General features: G+C 39.9%; 1 long non-coding RNA gene across 1 annotated transcript; it reads left to right on the forward strand.

Moving 5' to 3' along the window:
- The first annotated feature begins 279 nt into the window (after nt 1–279).
- Nucleotides 280–19,053, forward strand: LOC105739647. The gene is made up of 3 exons (XR_001115600.2): nt 280–464; nt 7,503–7,630; nt 16,303–19,053. It is a non-coding gene; the product is annotated as an uncharacterized LOC105739647 (long non-coding RNA).
- Nucleotides 19,054–19,808: the final 755 nt, after the last annotated feature.

Below are 19,808 nucleotides of genomic sequence, written 5' to 3' on the forward strand. Positions count from 1 at the left end.
GATTGTACTACAATGCTGTGTTGAATGAAAAATGCATGATTGTACTACAATGCTGTGTTATTGTGACATTTCTCCTCAGTTAGTAAGACTTTTTCTCTTCCAAGTGTACTTCTAATGGGCTTGGTAATAAAAACCAACAAATTTCTTCGAAATTGTTTTCCAATAGTGACAGTTTGAATATTACAGAACAATAAATATTTCGTTGTCTCTATGCCATATAGCCACTTCAGTGAGTGTGACTCACTCTTTGAAAGATTACATCCTTCTTGGGCTTTTGGCGTTTGTCTCCTGGGATGCTGCAGGGTTGACCCTGGATAGCATTCACGGTCATTAGCTCATGGTGTTCTTGGGAGACATTTGAAGTCAGCTGGTGTCCTGCTGATGGAGCTGCTGAGTTCAGCATCACATCGACATAATTTCATGATGCGTTTGCACGAAGGGCTTTGGTGCCGTTTCTGAGTGAGGTAAGCACTTTGGGATTGAGTGTTGACAAAGTTAGCTGCTTGTTACCTGATTTGCAGGGTTCTGTTTCTTGGATGTCTTTGCCTCTTAATTTCTCCACCAGTGATACACTCTAACGTGCATTATTGCTGCTTGTTGTGCAATGCTTTTGAAAGTGAAATACGCTAAAGAAGTTTTCTTTTGATATACCACTAATAATGTAAATGAAAGGGCTTCCCTCAAATAAAGCTATAAAGTGTGGTTTATTTTATTTTATTTTTCTAAAATGGCAGAGTTCATGGTTTCATTAAACTATTTTGTTGGTTTCATTCATCTAGGGACACTCTAGATTTGAGCAGACTTCTTGATACTCATTAATAAGAATAACAAAGTTTTCTCTACTTTTATTTGAAGAACTGCTTTCTCAATTAAAATCCTGAAAATTTGTATTCATAAGAGAGAAACAGCTTCACTTTGATAGTACAAGTTAAGCATCCCTTATCTGAAATGCTTGGGATGAGAAATATTTTGAATTTTTTTAAACTTTGGAATATTTACATTATACTGGTTGAGCATCCCAAATCTGAAGATCTGAAATCTGAAATGCTCCAGTGAGTATTTCATTTGTGCATCATATTGATGCTCAAAAAGTTTTGAATTTTAGCCAGGCACTGTGGCTTACACCCATAATCCCAACACTTTGAGAGGCCAAGGTGGAAGGATTGCTTGAGATCAGGAGTTCAAGATCAGCCGGGGCAACATAACAAGACCCCATCTCTACAAAGAATTTAAAAATTAGTTGGATGTGGTTACATGCATGTGTAGTCCCAGCTACTTGGGAAGCTGAGGCAGGAGGATCACTTGAGCCCAGGAGTATAAGGCTGCAATGAGCTTTGATCACACCACGTTGCACTCCAGCCTGAGCAACAGAGTGAGAACCTGTCTCTAAAGAAGAAAAAAAGGTTTCACATTTTGGATAACTTCAGATTTTGGATTTGAATTTGGGATGTTCAACCTGTAATAATCACATTGGACTAAGACTGATCTGTACACCATGACTAGAGGCCAATTTTGCACCAGTGGGGATCACCAGAAACATGGAGGTCAGCAGAAGAATCAACCATTCTCTTTGTTACATGGGAGAGAGATGTCTCCCCTTCAGCTCTGTATTTTCCTGGGAGTAGATCCAGCTTCGTGGGTCCTCATGAACTTAGTATCCTAGTGCTACCACATCCTCTGTCACTACAGCAAAGTTACTAAATTGCTTTGGGCCTTGGCTTCTTTGAACAAGGTTAGTTCCTTTCTCTCCTGCATAAGGTTTCTGTGAAGCTTGAGAGAGAATATGAATAGAAAAGGTCTGGCATAGTAGCCAGCACTTAGATGGCATTCCATCAATGTGACTGTTTTTTGTCCTTTACGAAATTGGCCCGATGACTATGCTTGAGAGCCAACAGGAAGTAGGTTTCCCGGAGAATCCCTCTTCATCCTGGATCCATTCAACATCACACACATGTGTGTGCACGTGTGTGAATGCACGTGCACACACACACACACACACACAAACACAGTTTTCCATTGTCCAGCACGAAGTCTGAAATTGTACATTGATGGTATAGCCCTTTGGAGGATGGAGTAAAATTGCAGTATTGTTTGGCAATAGACACTTCTCCTCCTTGGTGGAGGATTAAACTTTAGTGCCCCATTGAGACCAGGCATAACTATGTTATCTGCTTTAGCCAATGGCATGGGAGGTGAAGTGTTGTGTGTCACTTCTGAACAGAAGCTTGATGAGACACTCTGTACCTTGCCATACTGTTTTCCTTTGCCACATTCACAGGCAAAATATGAGTTGGTACCAGCCTGGGTCCCACAGTGGGGATCACCGTGATGGACAGAGGTTTCCTCCTCCCACTGGTTCACACTGGACATGTGGTATGATTGATAATAATCCCTGTGGTTTTAAACCACTGAGATTTGGGGGTTGTTTGTGAGCACAACATAAACTCATGAAGGGAATTTGAAGGATAGAAGTCCTGAATGGAAATACAGGAGGCTACTGAAGCCAACTTTGCATGCATCTTACAAGGATCCTTTTCTGACACTACCTGTGCCCCAGGAAGGCAGAGGTTGCAGTGAGCACCTGCAACAGAGCTATCTAATAGGGACCAGGAAGCATAGATTTGAATAAAGCCTTGGTGGGGCCAAGTGAAAAATTTGTGGGTTCAACTTTCAGTTTTAATAAAAACATCTTAGTCCCATGATTCTCAAACTTGAATCACTTGAAGGGATTGTTAAAACACAGTTCAGTGGGCCCCATCTCAGAGTTTCCAGTTTGGGAAGTCTGGAGTGAAGCCCGATAATATGCATTTCTAATGAGTTCCCGGGTGATGTTATCGCTGTTGGCTCAGGGCCTGTCTTTGACAACCACTACCTTAGTTCCACCAGGTAAATCAGAGACCCCTTCCTTAGAGTGAAGGAGACAGCTGAGAGGAAGAGGCTGCCTTGCTGAGATTCAAGCCTGTTCTTCCTTTTTTCTTTTAGACCAGACACCCTGACAGGTGACCCTAAGCGGGCCACCCACGCTTCCTGCCCAGGAGTCGATGCCACAGAGGACATGCTTGGGCGTTCCAAAATCTCCCTCTGTATTATTTGAAGATGTATCTCAGTGTCATGCTCAGAAGTATGATGAAGGGATGAATAGATGACTGGCCTAAGTTTAGGAAATTTTAGGCATGAGATTCAGAGTTAGGGAAGAAGAAATGTTTTCTCCAATTCATGGGCCACAAGACACATGGATCCCCCAAAAGTGGGGCCCATGAAAAGTCATATTGTTATGGAGTCCATGGAGGTATTTTAGGACTGCTGGGTACCAAGAAGTATGTGTAAACAAAGATAAGATTAAATTAATTTTATATTCCAGAGGGTAAAATGCCATGAAAGTTTCTCTCCCAGTTCAGCAAGGAAACAGATCTCAGAATCTGTGAAAATATTTAGGTAGCTGAAGTGGCCACTGCAGGATTGCAGTTTTTCCCATTTGTGGTTTGGGAACTAGAGAGGAAAAGTAATCCAAGCTTTCACAGAGTCATCAAGGGTTACATGGAAACAGGAAATTAACTATCCATTAAAAAAGCAAAGAATTATGTCAAAATACTTTAAAGATTATAAAGCTAATTTAGAGTTTCACAAGGACACAGTTAACATTGGAATGTATTATGTACAGTGATCTAAAAAAATTACATGGCTTCTTTTAAAATGGATGGAATAACTATATATATAGATGGTCACTAAGCACATTTATTCTTGTGAGAATGACAAGACTATGCAAGATAAAGAAAGTTCTTACTTTTGAACCGAAACTAATTATCTTTACAGAGGAAGAATCGTTTTGCTTCTCTTCTTCAAACAGTAACTTCTATTTTTGTGTCCCCTCTGAGTCTCATGATGTTTGGCCAGCATTAGATTTCCATAAACCTAATAGAATTGATAATATGAATGGGACTTTTATAGAATTAAAATGTAAAGGAGACTCCTGGAAAGTGGTATAAACCTTTGGAGAACAGAGTCTTCTTCTGTTCTTTGCATAGGACTAAAGTAACTCTCCATATTGTTCCTTTATATTATGACCCATGGTGGCAGTGACAGACCTAGAACAATACTGTTTTAAAATGGTGTCTCTCATAATAAGCAAAACCAGCCAAGAGTTCCAGGGTAGAGCAAATTAATGACTATAAGGAGGAATCACCCAATGTTTGGGGTACTCTACTTTTATAGAGGATAGGCGAATCTCTTGCAAGTTACCTCCCTGTTATTTTAGGGAGAAAATTGACATTTCATGATGTTCCATGGCTTACTTAAGTAAGAGAACAGAGAACCAACAATCAGTTTTCTAGGCTTCAAGTTTGATTAACTAGGATTGTGCAAGCCTGCATTATGAGCTTTGTGGTCCTCGGCATTTTTACCTTCCAGGCCACTTCCTCCATAAAGAAAATTCAAAAATATATTTTAAAACTGCATTGGTACAAAGATAAATATATTAGTGCATTTATTTGTAAATATTCATTAATATTGTATTCAAGTTTTCCTCCTGATTTTAAAATAAATTAAAATTAAAGCAATTATCTGGACTCCTAAAAGTGTTGCAGGCCCTAGTCATTGTGCTTTCTGTGCCTAGTGGGTAAATCCACTCCCAGATCATGCTTGCCTGTCAATATTGTAAAAAAAAAAAATCCTCATTAAAAGACTGGCTTATTAGCATAAGGTCTGCAGGTAAGAGAAGGAGAAATATGTGAAATAGAACCCCAACCAACCCAAAGATACGTGCATAAGCCCACGTCCAGCCTATACCAGCTAAGCAGATACATAAGAAATAAATAATTGTTGTGGTTTTATGCCATGGAGTTTTGGGGTGGTTTGTTATGCAGCAATGACTAACTGACATAAAATCTTGGCAGCTATTATATGGAGTTAGTTTTTTTTTTTTTTTTCAGAGTGCAATGCAAAACCATTGGAAGGTTTTAAGCAGGGGAGTACACAATCTGATTTCCTTTGGACAAAGTTCACTGTGGCTGTGGGAAAGAGATTAGAGTGGAGGACAGGAAACCAGTGGGAGACTATTGCAGTCATCCAGCTGAGGAAAGATGACTTGACACGGTAGGCCTGGGGGCAGGGGTGGAAGTGGAGATGGAGAGAAAAGGATGGGAGTGCAAACTATATTTAAATTTTCTGCTAGGCCCTGTGAAGGATGTGAAAAGCTACAGGGAATTATAAGACCATATTATGCCTTAATTGGAAAGGATGAGAGATAGATTGTTTCTGGAGACAGGAATAGAGAGTTGGTGAATTTTCTGATCACATACAGATAGTCCTGCTGAATGTTCCTAAACTCACTGAGGGCCAGATTCAACTTTTGAAATCTGTTTGTGGGAATCAAAGTTGATGGCAGAAGCAGATGGCTGTGAAGAATGCTATGGTGTAACATTTTGTGGGTTATATTTTAACAGGATGGTAACTGAGCTTTTTGAGCCTGTCTGGTCTATGCCCTCCTCAAAATTCTCCATCCATCTCCCTGTCTTCTCTCCCTTTCTATAATTTGCAACAATTTGATTTTCCCCCAAGGAAGTCTGCTTTCAGAAAAAGTTGCTTGTTTATCTTTGGTTTAGCCAAAGAAACAGAAACGTTTCAACATAACCACACCCTGATTTCACTTTGCCATATCATACAATTATAAGATGCCATTTCATTATAAAATTCAAAGAAACATTTCACACATGAATTCTTAATTCACTTCCTAGAGGCATGCAGGATTTGGTGTGGCTATCAACAGCTTTCTTGTTCTGAGGAGTGAACTGAGGTACCATGTGCTAAAGCATCTCCCTGAAAACATCTGAGGCAGGATTGAAATGAGCTTTCAGATCCCTTAATTCTTAGTTTAGTAGGGCCTCTCCCTAGATCATGCCAGTATAGCAGGAATATATTATGCACATTTTAAATCTACAGGCTTTCCAATAACTTAGAAATATATTGATCTTTCCTAAGAGATTTTCCCCATTTTTCTTGCCCATTAACATTGATATAAAAATATTAAAAATAAAGCCTAATAACAATGCATCTCATTAGCACCAGGATCACTTGAACAAAATAATTTTTTTTTGCAGAAAGGTTTCATTTTATTGGACAGTGTTCATCCATTGGTTGAAAGAAATTAAACTTTGTCAAGAATATTATAGAAGAGGAAAATCTGCCTAAATTTTCTGAAGAAAACCAGTGACAATCTCTTAACAATCAATGTAATGCAATGTTGTTATTCCTAGTTTTATTATATTTACATTTTGGTATGTTTTATACTTAGGCTTTATGTTCAGAATTATTTATATTTCATTCTCATGTTAATGTTAGTTTGAGATTCTTTGAGTGATATTTACATTTGTCTGTTGATACAAATGGGAATAGATATATTTATTTTGGGGGTAGAACCTAAAAAATTGGCCAAGTCACTTCTTCTTTTTTTCTTCCTCACAAACTGTTTTAGTCTTTGAAACTTTCATGTGTTTTGGCATCATTCAAATCTCCACTGTGCTTCATTCCTTATTAAGAAACTCAGGCCTTAATTAACTTGCTGTCCCTTCATTTGAAACTTACTCCATTTGATAACTCTTTGTTGCTTCTAGAACGGTTGGTGCAGGCTTGTGTGGGCTTCCATAACACAAAAGCCAGATGGATTTTTTAAAGCAGATAAATTTAGTCTTGAATAGAGAACTGTGAAAAAAAAAGAGAAAAGAATCATTAAAAAAAAACCCCCACAAAACAAAACAAAACAAAAAAGTCTTGGTACTGATAAAACCAGTGAGAAATCACAGATTCTCAAATTAGGGGAAAAGGAAACCTTTTTCTTTTCCTTCCCCTCCTCCTCCTTCTACTTTTTAATTTGTTTTGGGCTCAAGAATTGAAAAGTTCTGTTCCCAATTAAAAACGGATCGCATTTGGGTCTGAGGGGGAGTGAGCCGCCTCATGATATGAGTATGAGACAGAAGGCTGTAGATAGATTGAGTCCCTTTGATAACCGACACCACTCTCTCCGTGTGCTAATTTGCAGAATGGGGAAAATATTGGCATGTTGCCTTCAGAATCCTTTGGAAGAAAAGCATTAGAGATATGAAAGCATTAAAATTCTGTCCAAAGTGTTTACTTTATGTAACAAATTTATTAGGGAGTCTCAACATGTTATGGGTATAAAAATGAAACAGTTTTACACTTATACAATGACAGCCCCTTCAACGAGGATATGTTGACCCACCTTTCCTGCTGGAAAGTAACTCCCTTAACAGCAATTTGGCCTGCTCCTCTAACTTTCCTGTCACTTTTTGTTATTAGAACAGTTCACTTTGTTATTTAAGATTCAGTCCTATGTATTTTGATACTTCAGTCTCAAATCAGATTCAGAGCTTGTGTCCTCCCCCACAAGTGTTGACTCCCCCAGTCTGTGACTCCAGTGGCTTGAAGGTTGATGGTTTGTTCTTCGTGTACTTACATCTTTCCTTCTCCCTTTGAACTCCTTTCTTTAGACTTCAGAAGCCTCCTGGATCCTATTCTGGCCCATTGTGGCATGGTCAGCAGATGAGAAAAAGATGGTGGTGTGTGGTGGGAGGAAGCTGTCCTGGTCGAGCTCTGCTTCAGGCTAGTCCTTTCTGAGGTTGGTGCTCTCAGTTCATTGGCAGCCTCCATAGAAGTGGTGTGTTTGAGGGACAGCATTCAGCTTCATCTTGGCCCCCTCCATCACTGGGAACTTCCACCTCCACCAGAGAGGGCAGTTGCATATTGGCCTTGAGCAGTGATAAACATCTCCAACTCCTTGTCTGTGTTGGGTCTCCCGTTGCTTGGTCCAGTGGCTATCCTGAATGGTTCTATGGCTCTTATCATCAGCTTCCATGTTGCTTCCCATGGAGCTATGGGAGCCATTGGAGTCCTCTTTTGTATTTCCCAGGCTCACAGAGCCTTGAAATGGGATGGGGCTGCCCATATCTCATTTCCAGGTATATTGCATGACGAGCCATTGCTGACTTGGGCTACTGACCTAGAGCAGCTACCTTCAGGAATCTCTGGTCTCTAAGTGAACACTATTTTCTATACTCAAACATGCACCTTCCCAAAACTCCAGGTGACATATATCTAATACACACCCTTCTCTCCTCTCACCTTAGCAGGCATCAGGAAATAAAAAGGATAGTGTGCATTACCCCTCATTTCCTAGTATGGTCTCTCAATGCCCCACTCCTGTCATCAGAGAAGACCTCAAAATCTGCAGCTTAGCGTGTATACAGCCAGTCTACCTCTCTTAGGGTCACCTTCAGCATCTATTCAGGATTCCCTTGGAGATTGCCTTACTTGGTTTTGAGGAGAGAGAGGCACCACCACCAGCCACAATTACAAAGACATGAGAGAAAAGACTTTCTTCATTAGCATGCACTTCACCAAAGACTTACTGAAGTAAAATATCAGGTTGTCCTCCTTCCAACTTTAAGATGTTTTTTGAATGTGGCTGCCTCTGCAAAAATGGACCCTGCTATTAGCAAGCAACTTTATGTTACTGCTCTCCCATCCCCAACTCAATTCTTTTCTTATTTTCATTGGGGACAGTTCAGAAATGGAGCCTCTAGTAAACCTTATGGACACATGCTTATCACCAACAACTCAAGCTCACCTTTGGACTTTGACCATGGTTCTGAGACAATAGGAAACACCTCACTCTCCATCCTACTTTGTAATTTATTGTCTTCATTTGAACTCACCAAACTCTTTCTGGTGTTTTTTCCCCTATCCTGCACTGGTTTAGACAAGGTTGTGAGTAAGCTAGCAGTTTCCCAAGCTTATGGGCTAGGCCCCTAGCCTGGCCAGTCATCCAGAAAATGTGTCCTACAGGCCACAAGCAGGATAGTATGGCGGAGGGGAAAAGTTATAACATGGGTCTGAACCTTGGCCATCGGTCCATGGCTGGCTACCTGTGACCATTATCTTTTTGGTCCTCTAGAGATGTGTTCCTGATTTCTAGAACAAAGGTTGGACTAGTAAATTTTAGTAGCAAAACCCATATTTTTTCCCAAATTGGCTGTTAAAACCTAGACCCTCTTTCTTCCCAGGCAGAGACCTCATGGCATGAAATATGGTGGCTCTGTGGTAGAAAATTTGAGACCTACTGAAGTAAAATGTCAGGTTGTTCTCCTTTCAACTTTAAGATTTTTTTTTGAGCATGTCTGGCTCTGCAAAAACAGAGCCTGCTACTAGCAAGCAACTTTATGTTTCTATTTATCTGACTTTCCAAATGTCCGTTGTACACTGAGCTCACGATTAGTAAGGCCATTTCCTGGTGTATTTTCCAATTGTTATGGATGTTTTTAAAAGTCAAAAATTGGTGATGCTTATGTCTACTCCATATTTTGCAAAGTTAATGCTTTGAAAACTGTTGCTCTCATAGGACTAGAATAGCATTTCCCAGGGAATGGGACACTAGTCTCTTGGGATGCTCTCTGAAATGAAGAGCTTTATGGTCAAAAAAATTGTAAAACATGAAGCATTCCGTGTCCTCCTCTTGGAGATTTAGTAAGAGCTCAGAGAAGTTCTGCAGCAAACAACTTGTTTAACTTTGTATGACCCAGTATTTCCCAACATTTGGAACCTATCTATTGTTTTCTCGTGTAACATTTAATGTCATTTGGTAGAAACAGTGCCCCTTCAAATACAGTTTGCAATTCACTGTCTTAGAGCAGGGGCTAACATATTTTTTTCTGCAAAGGGTCAGATGATAAAAAATTTAGGCTTTGTGGCTTTCACTGACTCTGTTGCAGCTTCTCAACTTTGTCCTTGCTGTACAAAGGCAGCGACAGGCATATCTAAAAATGGGTGTGGCCATGTCCCAGTAAAACCTTATTTACAAAAACAGGCAGTGGTGTAGATTTGGCCTATGAGCTATGGTTTGCTGATCCCAGTTTGTCCATTAAACAAGTGAGATTTATCCTGACTAGGGAAGGTACAATCTCAAATAGTGAAGCAAAAGCTTAGTTCTTTCCTGAGTAATTACTAGAATTTTGCTGAACTTTGGAGACTAAGCCACCGAGGATACCAGTTTTTCCCTGATCATCTTGAGAATCAGAGCAGGCTAAGTGACTTGTTCCACACTGCTTATTTTATCAGACGCCTATCTAGCTGTGAAATCTTGGCCCGGCTCTGGGTCTATTGCTAATCATCAGCCAGACTCACTGTGATCAAAGACGGACAATAGAACATAGAGCAACTGGACCAACCACTTAGTATCAACTCAATTATTGTATCTGAAATGAACTGTCTATGTTTTTCAAGCTTACAAAAGGAAAACGTTATAAACATCATTAGAGGCATTCAGATGATCCTGGCTGCTTTCCGAAAGGTTAACCATAATTAAATACTGTATTAGTTATCTATTTCTGCATACCAAATTACCTGAAAACTTGGTGGCTTAAAACAGCAAATGTTTTCAATCTCACAGCTAGAGTGGGTCAGGAATTTCGGTGGCGTAGTTCAGTTCTCTGGCTCAGGGTCTGCCATGAAGTGTTGGCCAGGGCTGTGAGGACTCAACTGGGGAGAATCTGCTTCCCAGCTCATTCCCACAGCTGACCTCAGAGCCCTTGGACTGGCAGTTCCTTGCCTCATGGGTCTCTCCCCAGGGCTGTTCACAACATATGAGTTGTTGTTCCCTAGAGGAACTTCCCCTAGAGGGAAGGCTCAGAGAAAGGAGTTGGGGAAGGCAGGCAAGACAGAAACCAAAGTTTCTTTGGAACCTTATCTGGAAAGTGCCATACTATCACGTTTGCTATTTTCCACTTGTTAAAAACATGTCACTGGTTCCAGACCACACTCGAGGAAGGGGACTCTACAGAGGTGTGTATATTAGGAGTCTGGGGTCCTTGGGGATCATCACAGAGGCTGTCTACCACATATACTAATTTCATTAAGGTCTTTTTAATTATTTCTTTGTGCAATGAGGGTTCAAAGTCCCTGGCCTTAAGTAGCAGAGGAAGATGTCAAGCCACAGTAAAAGCATTAGGGAGTGTCTTTATGAGGACTCAAGAAGAAAGGAAAAGAGAAGAAGTAAAGTATGCATGTTGCGAGGTGGAAGGGATGGGGAAGAGAAAAAGAGAGACAAGTGAAGAATTATGGAGGCATTTTTCTAGAATTATATGTCTTCATTTAGAAGGAAGGAAGCAGACTGAAAGCTTCCTGAAAGAGATCTGGCCAGTGGACTCCTAAAAGTCCTCTTGTTCCTGCTCATTTATCAACTCTCTGGGTTAAAAAGTGTCTCACATTCTCCATTCATTCATACATGTTTAACTATTATTCATCTATTATTACCAAAGTAATTGGCTGAAATTTTATAATTTTGGCTGTCCACTTGCCAAAAACAAAGGAAAAAAAAAGAAAAATGAACAATCAGCCTCATATCAAGTACTAAAGGGGATACAATTATATAATATATCTCCTGCCTTTGAAGATCTTATATTCCAATTAAGGAAATAAGACAAACATATGGAAACAGTTATGTTAAAATTAAAGATTTAAATAACTGTTTAAGAGTAGAATGTTGTAAGGCAGCACATGATTAATTACCAGACAAATTATATAGAATTTGTTACTATCGGAATCCAAGGGAGAGACCGATCATTGTGAGCAAGGTGATTGGGGAACATATTGTGAAGCAAATGATAAGGATCTGGAGAGGGAGAGTAAAGTAAGGGCATTCCACGTAGATTGAATGGCATGAGTAAAAATAAGAAGGCAGGACAGGTGTTTTGGGGGAACAATGAGTTAACCAGTTTGGAGAGTGGGTTTTTGGAGGCGAGTAGTCTGAAATGAGGTAAATGGTAAGTCAGACAGCCATGCAGGAACAGGTTGAGTTTAATTATCTAACCTGTGCTCGGTCCCTGAGGCAGATGGCTCACCAACAAACATGCATGAATTACCCTCTATTAAAATTTTCAAAAAGGGGTAAGTTCCAGGTTGATTCACTGAACATCTTGGGCTCCCATCCCGTGCCTGTCTTTTAATAGCAATTGGTGGCAAATGGAAACAGTACCTGTGCTTTGTCTCCATAGCAGCAACTCAGAAAAGCCTTGATGGCACCCAACTGAAAGAGCCTGAATTGTTGTCACCCCCCACTGAAAGACGAGGAGGCAATACAGGGAAGGAATGTGGCTGTTTCAGGAGGCTGTGGGATTAGGGAGACAGGTATGCTGGGCACCAGGAGATCCCAACTGAAGTAGAGTTGCAAAGAGGATTCAGGGTATTAAACCATAAAGCATTCAAATTAAGACAGCAGGAAAAGTTGACACTGAGCCTGCGTTCTTCACATTCTGAGAACTTGGAACCATAGAGAAGGGTCATAGAACCTTCAGAGAAGACCTAAAGAAATCCCTAAGTAGATGTGACATCTAATTCAACACCACCCCCTCCAACTTCCTAACTGTTACGTTACTCAATCTCTCTAAATTCCATCTGCTCATCTATCAAATAGGTGTAACAGTATTACTCACTATATCCATGGCATTGTTTTGGAAATTCAATGAGTCCATGCATGTCAAAGATTTCAAAGTGCCTTCCAAAAAGTTCTCATAACTCTTAGGTACTGCTATTGTTGCTGCTATTTTCAATCTGTTCTTCCTGGCATCTCCATATCTTTGATAGTCATAAAAGCACATAACCACATAAGATGGTAAAATTATAGTTTTCTCTTAGACTTAAGTCTCTTTGAAAGGCTTGGAATGACCCAAGGAAGACTTAACATTAGAATGTCTCTGGGTTTTAGAATGTTTCTCGCTCCCTCTTTCCTACTCCCTCTCCTGTCTCTTTCTCTTCCATCCCTTCAGTAAGCCACACAGTCAATGCCTTCTCTGTGCCAGGAACTTTGCAAAACACTTCTAGCATTTCTAGGCTCTGGATATGCAGATTTGGGCAAGGCCAGTAATTAATTTTTGGCTTCTGAAAGGTAAGTGATCATGTTCAGGTGTGAATTCAGATAAAGTAAGTTAGTAGGGTCTCTCAGTAGAGGAAAAAATGGGAGATTTCACCTTAAGAAGGAAGAGGATGAAAATGTAAACCCAACATGTGCTGTTTGGGAATAAATTCCAGTGGTGTGTCTGGAGCAGCAGGGGGGCATCTGTGGGTGTCCACAGGCAGCTGGCCAGCAGGCAGACAGCACAGGGCTCAGAACCAAGGCCTCCTGGTGCAGGGAAGGTATGCAGACAGCACCTGGGGCCCCATTTCTGTACCTGGCCTGGCTTCCCAATCCCATCAGCTGCTAAATTATGGGGAGGAGAGTGCCATGAAGGCAACAGGACTCATCTTCTTTTAATTATTATTCTATGGTAGTATGGTCATGACTTCTATTTAATATCTTCTGGCTGGCAACAATGTACTGAATGCTCTGCAGACCACAGCATTAAGCATGGCCATTGGCTGTTATGCAATGGGCTGAAATCTTAATTCTACAGACATGAGATGCTTGGGGAAGAAAAGGAAGGCTTTGATGGCACCAGGGCAAACAGCAAGATGGTAGCTCCTTGGTCTCAGACTTGGAGTCCTTGACCTCAGCCTCTGTCCTGAGGACCCTTCCCACGGTTGCACAGGAGGACGCTGATTTATGATACTTCAAGAAGGTGTTTTCAAAATGAGTGGGCACAGAGAAAGTATCTAAAAGAGTTTAAGATATTAATTTATTTCAGATATCCAGGATACTCAAGAAGACTGCAGTGAGAAGGGATCCCACAACAAATTATGGCCAAAAATAGCTAAGAATATTGCATTTCCAATTTGCCAGTATGCTAGTGGCATAGGAGGCTAAAGGCTGGTATGAGCTCAGCCGGGCTTTCGCCTGCGTTGTCGGCATCCCAAATTAGCAACAAGTGTCATCAAATACATGAACTGGGAGGAATTCCAAAGGAACCAAATCATTGCTCTCCAAATAGATGGAGAGAGGATGTAGTGAGGGGTCAGAAGTGGAGAGGACAGGCACAGGAAACCTTTGTGGTGTCATTTCTGTCCCCGGACAGGATGCCGGAAGGAGAGAGGTCAAAGCAACAGGAAGTCTAGCATCATGGTACAAAACGTTATCAAGACTGATGGGATTTTAATTGTTTCATTCTTTAGGGCAAGTGCTGTGTGATCACTTAGCCATCGAATCTCTATTGTGTTATGTTTTGTAAAATTTATTTTTAATTTGAAGTCAATATAGGAAAGGTTGAACAAACAAAGGTAGAGGTGGGAGTGCAGTAGGGGAAGAGCTTGTTAAAGTAAATGATCCAAAAAACTACAAAAACGCTGGAGGACTTTTGTGTAGGTCACTCCCAAGCTGCATTTCCCACTGGACATCTGGATTATAATTCAGAGCACCAGTTTCTGGCTTTTGGCCCTACTCAGATTCTCTGAGTTTCCAGTCTTACCTAAGTAATCTTCCCTAGAGGAGTTTATGTGATAAACTCTATCCACTCCCCTGGGGGTGTATGTATAAGAAAGTCCTTTCCGTAGACCACAGAGAGAGAATATAAACTTCTGCACCTCCTAGGCTGCCTGAAGTTCCCCTGGATCACACAATTCCTGCTGCTTTGGCTGTTGGTTAGCATGACAAAAGCAACTCTTCAACTTAGGCTACTCTCTTCTAAAGGCTAAGGGACAATTGATAACATCATCCCCTCAAATCTAGGAAGAAACTATGAAATGACATATCTCTTTAGAAAATGATTTGCCCATGGAAGATCTCAGTCTACATCCACTAGAGAGAAAGAGCTTATGTAGTGCCATTCAGAGTTACATCTCCCCAAGTATGAGGGGTTAGGGGGTTAGTTAGTATAGCTCACAAACATGCCCTTGGAGTAAGGAAAGCTCTCAGCATTTGAAAGTGTTCTCCCAGGCCGATGCAGTGTTGTGTTCCAGGTTCCTCTGAGTAGCTCCTAAACTCAATCTGAGTTATTTGTAGCAACCTGCATGGTGCCCAGGATGTGCCCATTTCCCATTGGCCTGACTAGGTGGATTTTAGTTGCTGGGGTCTAGTCCAGGGAACCTACCCTGAGCCACCCTCCATCTGAACTTCACTGTATTCATATTCTCCCATGATTTCAGGGCTATACTAAGACTGGGATAAAAACTGCTGAGTGCTGACATGAAGCAAGATGGAAAATATGGGCTATCTCACATGGCTAGAATCTCCATACCCTCCCATAGGAAAACAGGTCTAGCCACTCAGCCCCAGAAGTATATCTTGGCCATTTTCTGAGAATAAGAAATAACAACAGACAAGCAAACCAACCAACCCAGTGACAACAAAACAGGTCTACCCTGGAGTCATACTCTAATTTTTTCTATTTTCCTCCCTTTCTGATCCTTTATCCCACTTTCTTTTTCTTCCTCTTCCTTCTCTTTCTTCTTTGTCAAATAGAGGATTGAGTTATTATCATTGATCCATACAAAGTCCCTCTCTCATTTATTTTCTTTAATTCCCACCCCCCATTTCTATTCCCTGTCTTCCCACGTGCAACCTTCCTAATACGTTTGATATGCATCTTTTTGTTTGTATGTACTTTTAGAAAATGTTTATTGTTTTGTGTGCAAAAAAAATTAATAAAAAAATAAATAAAACAAAAAAATTTTAAAAAAGAAATATAAGGCTATTTAAACTGTATTTAGAATATCCCCAACCTTCAGATTAGATTGATGACAAAGATTTGAGAAAGGAAAGTATCATTTGTTCATTCACTTATTAATTCAAAAAATACCTATTAGATACCTACCATGGGCAAGGCAGTCTGCTGGATGCTGGGAAGATACGAGTTAAGAGGACAGACATTTGTCAGCTCCCATGGATAACACACAATAAAGCAATAGAGCCATTCTTAATTGTGATATGCGCTGGGAAGATAACCAGCAAGGGACTGAGATGGACGGGATCTTTTAGCTGGATGTTAAAGGCTTACTTGAAGAGTTGACATTATCCTGAAAAGAAGAGGAGTTTCTTTTTGAGAAAAAAGGAGAGGAGAGGGAGAGACCATCAGTAGAGAGAGCAAAGAACATGTGCATAGCCTTGAGGTGAGGAAAAGCTTGTATGCTCCAGGGATGGAATGAGAGACCCCGTGGGGCTAGAGGACTGTGACCCAGGGAAAGAGGAATCACGATTGGAAAGAGTCAGGGGAGAGATCAAGGATGGCCCTAAAAGCCAGAATGGGAAATTGTTTTACTCTGAATGTGGCAGGAAGCTAAAGAGTTGTGATTAGGGCTCATTAAATGAATGAAAGCGAGTGACGTGATACAATTAATATTTTTTAATTTGTGCTTCTTCACCGAGAATAGATTGGAGAAGTGAGAAGAGGAGCAGAGAGACCAGCTGGAAGCTGCTGTAGTAACCCAGGTGAGGGAGATGGTGGCCTGGACCAGTGCTTGGCATGGAGGTAGAGAGAAGTGATATAACTGATTTAAGTCAACCAGCTGCTTGATCCAAATAATGCCAAATGAGTTTATTGCCATCTCTTCATATTTTACAACCAGATCACTTCTGCATAAAACCACATGGAAGAATAAGAAGGGAAAAATAATCAAGCAATAAACTGTTCATCTGAAAATAGTTAAATTCTCCAATAGTTGATTTTAAATTATTTTCCTAAAATCTATTAAGATTTTTTTCAAAGTCATTCTTCTATGGAGGCACATCTCCGGACTGAAACAACCAGCCTTTGCTTTTGGTGTGGTCCTGTTTCAGTCAAAATGGCTAACAGGCTATGCAGAAAATCAAATTCCAAGTTACTCAAATGTGGAGAAAATCTGGAGGTCTGGTATGGGCATCTTTTCAAAATGTTTTAATTCCACATTGATTTACAAATGACATTGTCTGGTATGGTAGTTTTAAAAAAACATCATTTTTAAACATCTGCCAAATTTTAAATGGTAGTTTTGCATGAAAGTACAAAGAAAACTTCATCCACGATCATGAAATTTTCCAACTCATATATCCTGATGAAAACAAAGACTTGCTATGGACAATTGTTGAACGACGCCTGACCTTGGAATCTGTGCTATCTACCCTTCTCAGTGTCATTCTCTGTCTAGTTTGGCTTTTCCAAATTTAATCACTAAGATATTCAGACATTATTACAAAATATTATTACAAGCCCTTTAATTACCTTGATAACATTACTGGCAATATTAAAAACTTTTAGCAGTATCTTTCATGGTGTGTGCTTTGCCTGAAAAGGAAAGATATCTCTGATTAAAGTTTGAAACCGTTAATAATATGGAACACCATACAAATGACACTTTTCCAAATTAGAAATTTTAAGATCAAAGATTATTTACTGGCTTATATTTGCATCTAATTTTAACATTTTTATGTAGAGACGAGGTCTCGCTGTACTGCACAAGCCAATCTCAAACTCCTGACCTCAAGCTATCCTCCTGCCTCAATCTTTTATTTACTTTTAATGTTATTCTTTGTTCACTTTGTTGAGATATCTAGGTCAAAGCCTAAAGGCTATGTATTTTAATTTTAAGTCTGCATGTTTATATACTCTCATACCACTAACATCCTGGCTAATGTCTTAATGACTAATTTTTTCCAGTTTTACCACGGAATTGTCTTGAAGTTGGTGCATATTTCACAGACTCCAATCTGAAGTGTGGATCATAGCATGTGTTAGAAACTAGTTGACTTTGACTCTTTTTTACTCTGAGATAGTATCTAATTGGTCCTGTTATCTTGATTTTTATCGGTCAAAGCTTTCATTTCAGGCCTCCTAATAGGATGCTGACCAGCCAATGGAGTGTTTGCCTTTGGTCAGGTGTTCACCCTCTGGTCCAATTAGCTGAGGCCAAAATGTAGTAGGGAATTGTAGCCAAAGAATGGATAAGGAATTTCCCAAGGCATTCTTGCTCAGCAGGTGCTATGTCAGTTTTTAGAAGAGTTTGTGGTTGTGATAAGTGTTTTAAGGGTTGGCCCATACTGCATGTGATCTAAGGATCTCAGAATAATTTATTACCAAAGTAGCAAAAGAATTTCTTGTAAATAACCTCTGACAAATATTTTTTATTGGCATGTACCCTAAAGATAGCATTACAATGAAGCTCCAGTAACTGAAAAGATCCTGGATTGGTATTAAAAAATTAAAGTTAAAGGCTTATGTAACTGTCTTACAGATAATTTTAGGCAAAGTAGTCTTGAGATAAGTTCTGCTAATCAGTTAAAGAAACAGTTGAATATTTTTTAATGGCAAGAGCACTAGTCTTAGAATCAGGAACCATGGGTTGGCTCTGAGACTCTCTGTCTCATCTTGGGGAAATCATTTCAGCTTTGTGGCCCCACCCGGTGTTTTCCCAGAGCCCATAAGATGAATGTTGTAATAGGCTACTTCTACTTCTAAAGCATCCTTGATCTGAAATTTGAGAAACGGAATTGAGAATCAAAATGAAATAAAAGCTTGAATAGATAAGTTAGGAGACCAAAAAAAAAATCCAGAGAGAAATTAAGTTATTTATAGAGCATTCACTATGATATCCCGTGAGCTTTACACATGTTGACTTCTCATTCCTCAGAGAAAGGCTCTGAGGTTGTATCCAGTTTACAGTAGAAAACAGGTAAGATACCTTGCCCCAGTCATACAAACTGTAAACAATGGAGTCAACCCAATTTTACTTAGCTAAAAGAATAATAAAGTGCTTTCCATCATACCAAATTCTTCCTTAAATGCAGGGAGAAATAATGCTTATGGAAAAATAGAGGCAGGTAAAAAAACAGTAATGTTTTACAAAGAAATAACAGTATTTTCACTAAACGATGTGGAGCTTGGGTTGAGAACGCTGATATATGACTCAGAATTCAAACCTTTTGCACTGATTGTTTTCACTTAGATTTTATGAAAGCTGTAGGTGTGTGAGTTAACGAGGAATGCTTCAGCACTTCCCTGGTCATGCATAAACATCTACATGCAAAACAGCAAGGAGTGCTCTGTTTATCACAGCTGCAGTCAAGCCAACAAAACTGTTTCTACCACTGAGGATGAAATTTGTAAAATGTGCTCTCAAAAAATAAAATAAGCCTCTTGTTTGATTGCCATTCCTTTGGATTTCCTGCTCGAATGCCATGATTCTATTAAGTTTCCTTTGAAGTCTCTCAAAGGAATGGAGTCACTAAGAGAGAGTCAGGCTCAAGGTTTTAATTGTGAAAGTCACTTTGACCAACCAACCAAACAAAAACACCAGATTTAAAGCAGCATCAGAAGTCCCTCCTGTTTAAAACATGCACCTTTGTTAACATAAGACAAATAAGAATGCTAAGTATAAGGGAAATCACAGGACTAAGATCTTACATTTACATAGGCTAGCATTGTGCAAAACCTTATCCCCTTTGGAAAAACATAAATATTTTTCCCATGAGGAATCTGCTCTTGAGGAAGTGCCACCAGGTGATAATCAACACTGAAGTTTTAGTTGAGCTTTGCTTTCCAAATAAAAATGTAGTTTCAATCCTTTTTCTAACTGCCCAGAAATTTAGGTCTATCCTTTCCAGGAGAATTAGCCCCTCTGCCTTGACAATTGCTGGCATGTGAATTTCTTTAACCAAGTTATCACATTAATTCTCTCAACCATCCTGTGAAGTTGGTAAATGGAGCAGATGTTGTTAAATTCATTGGAACACAAGGAAACTGAGGCTCACAAGTTAGTTATTTTCCCCAAATGTTCCAATAAATAAGCAGTGAAGCCAGAAGTTACTCATAGATAAGTTCTTCCGTTATGTTCTTACCACTATGGCATACTGCATGGTCAATCAAAGCAAGAATAAAAGTGAAGTTGGCCAAGGAGGGTGGATC

This window comes from Nomascus leucogenys, chromosome 4, assembly GCF_006542625.1.
Source record: "Nomascus leucogenys isolate Asia chromosome 4, Asia_NLE_v1, whole genome shotgun sequence".
Taxonomy (NCBI): domain Eukaryota; kingdom Metazoa; phylum Chordata; class Mammalia; order Primates; family Hylobatidae; genus Nomascus; species Nomascus leucogenys.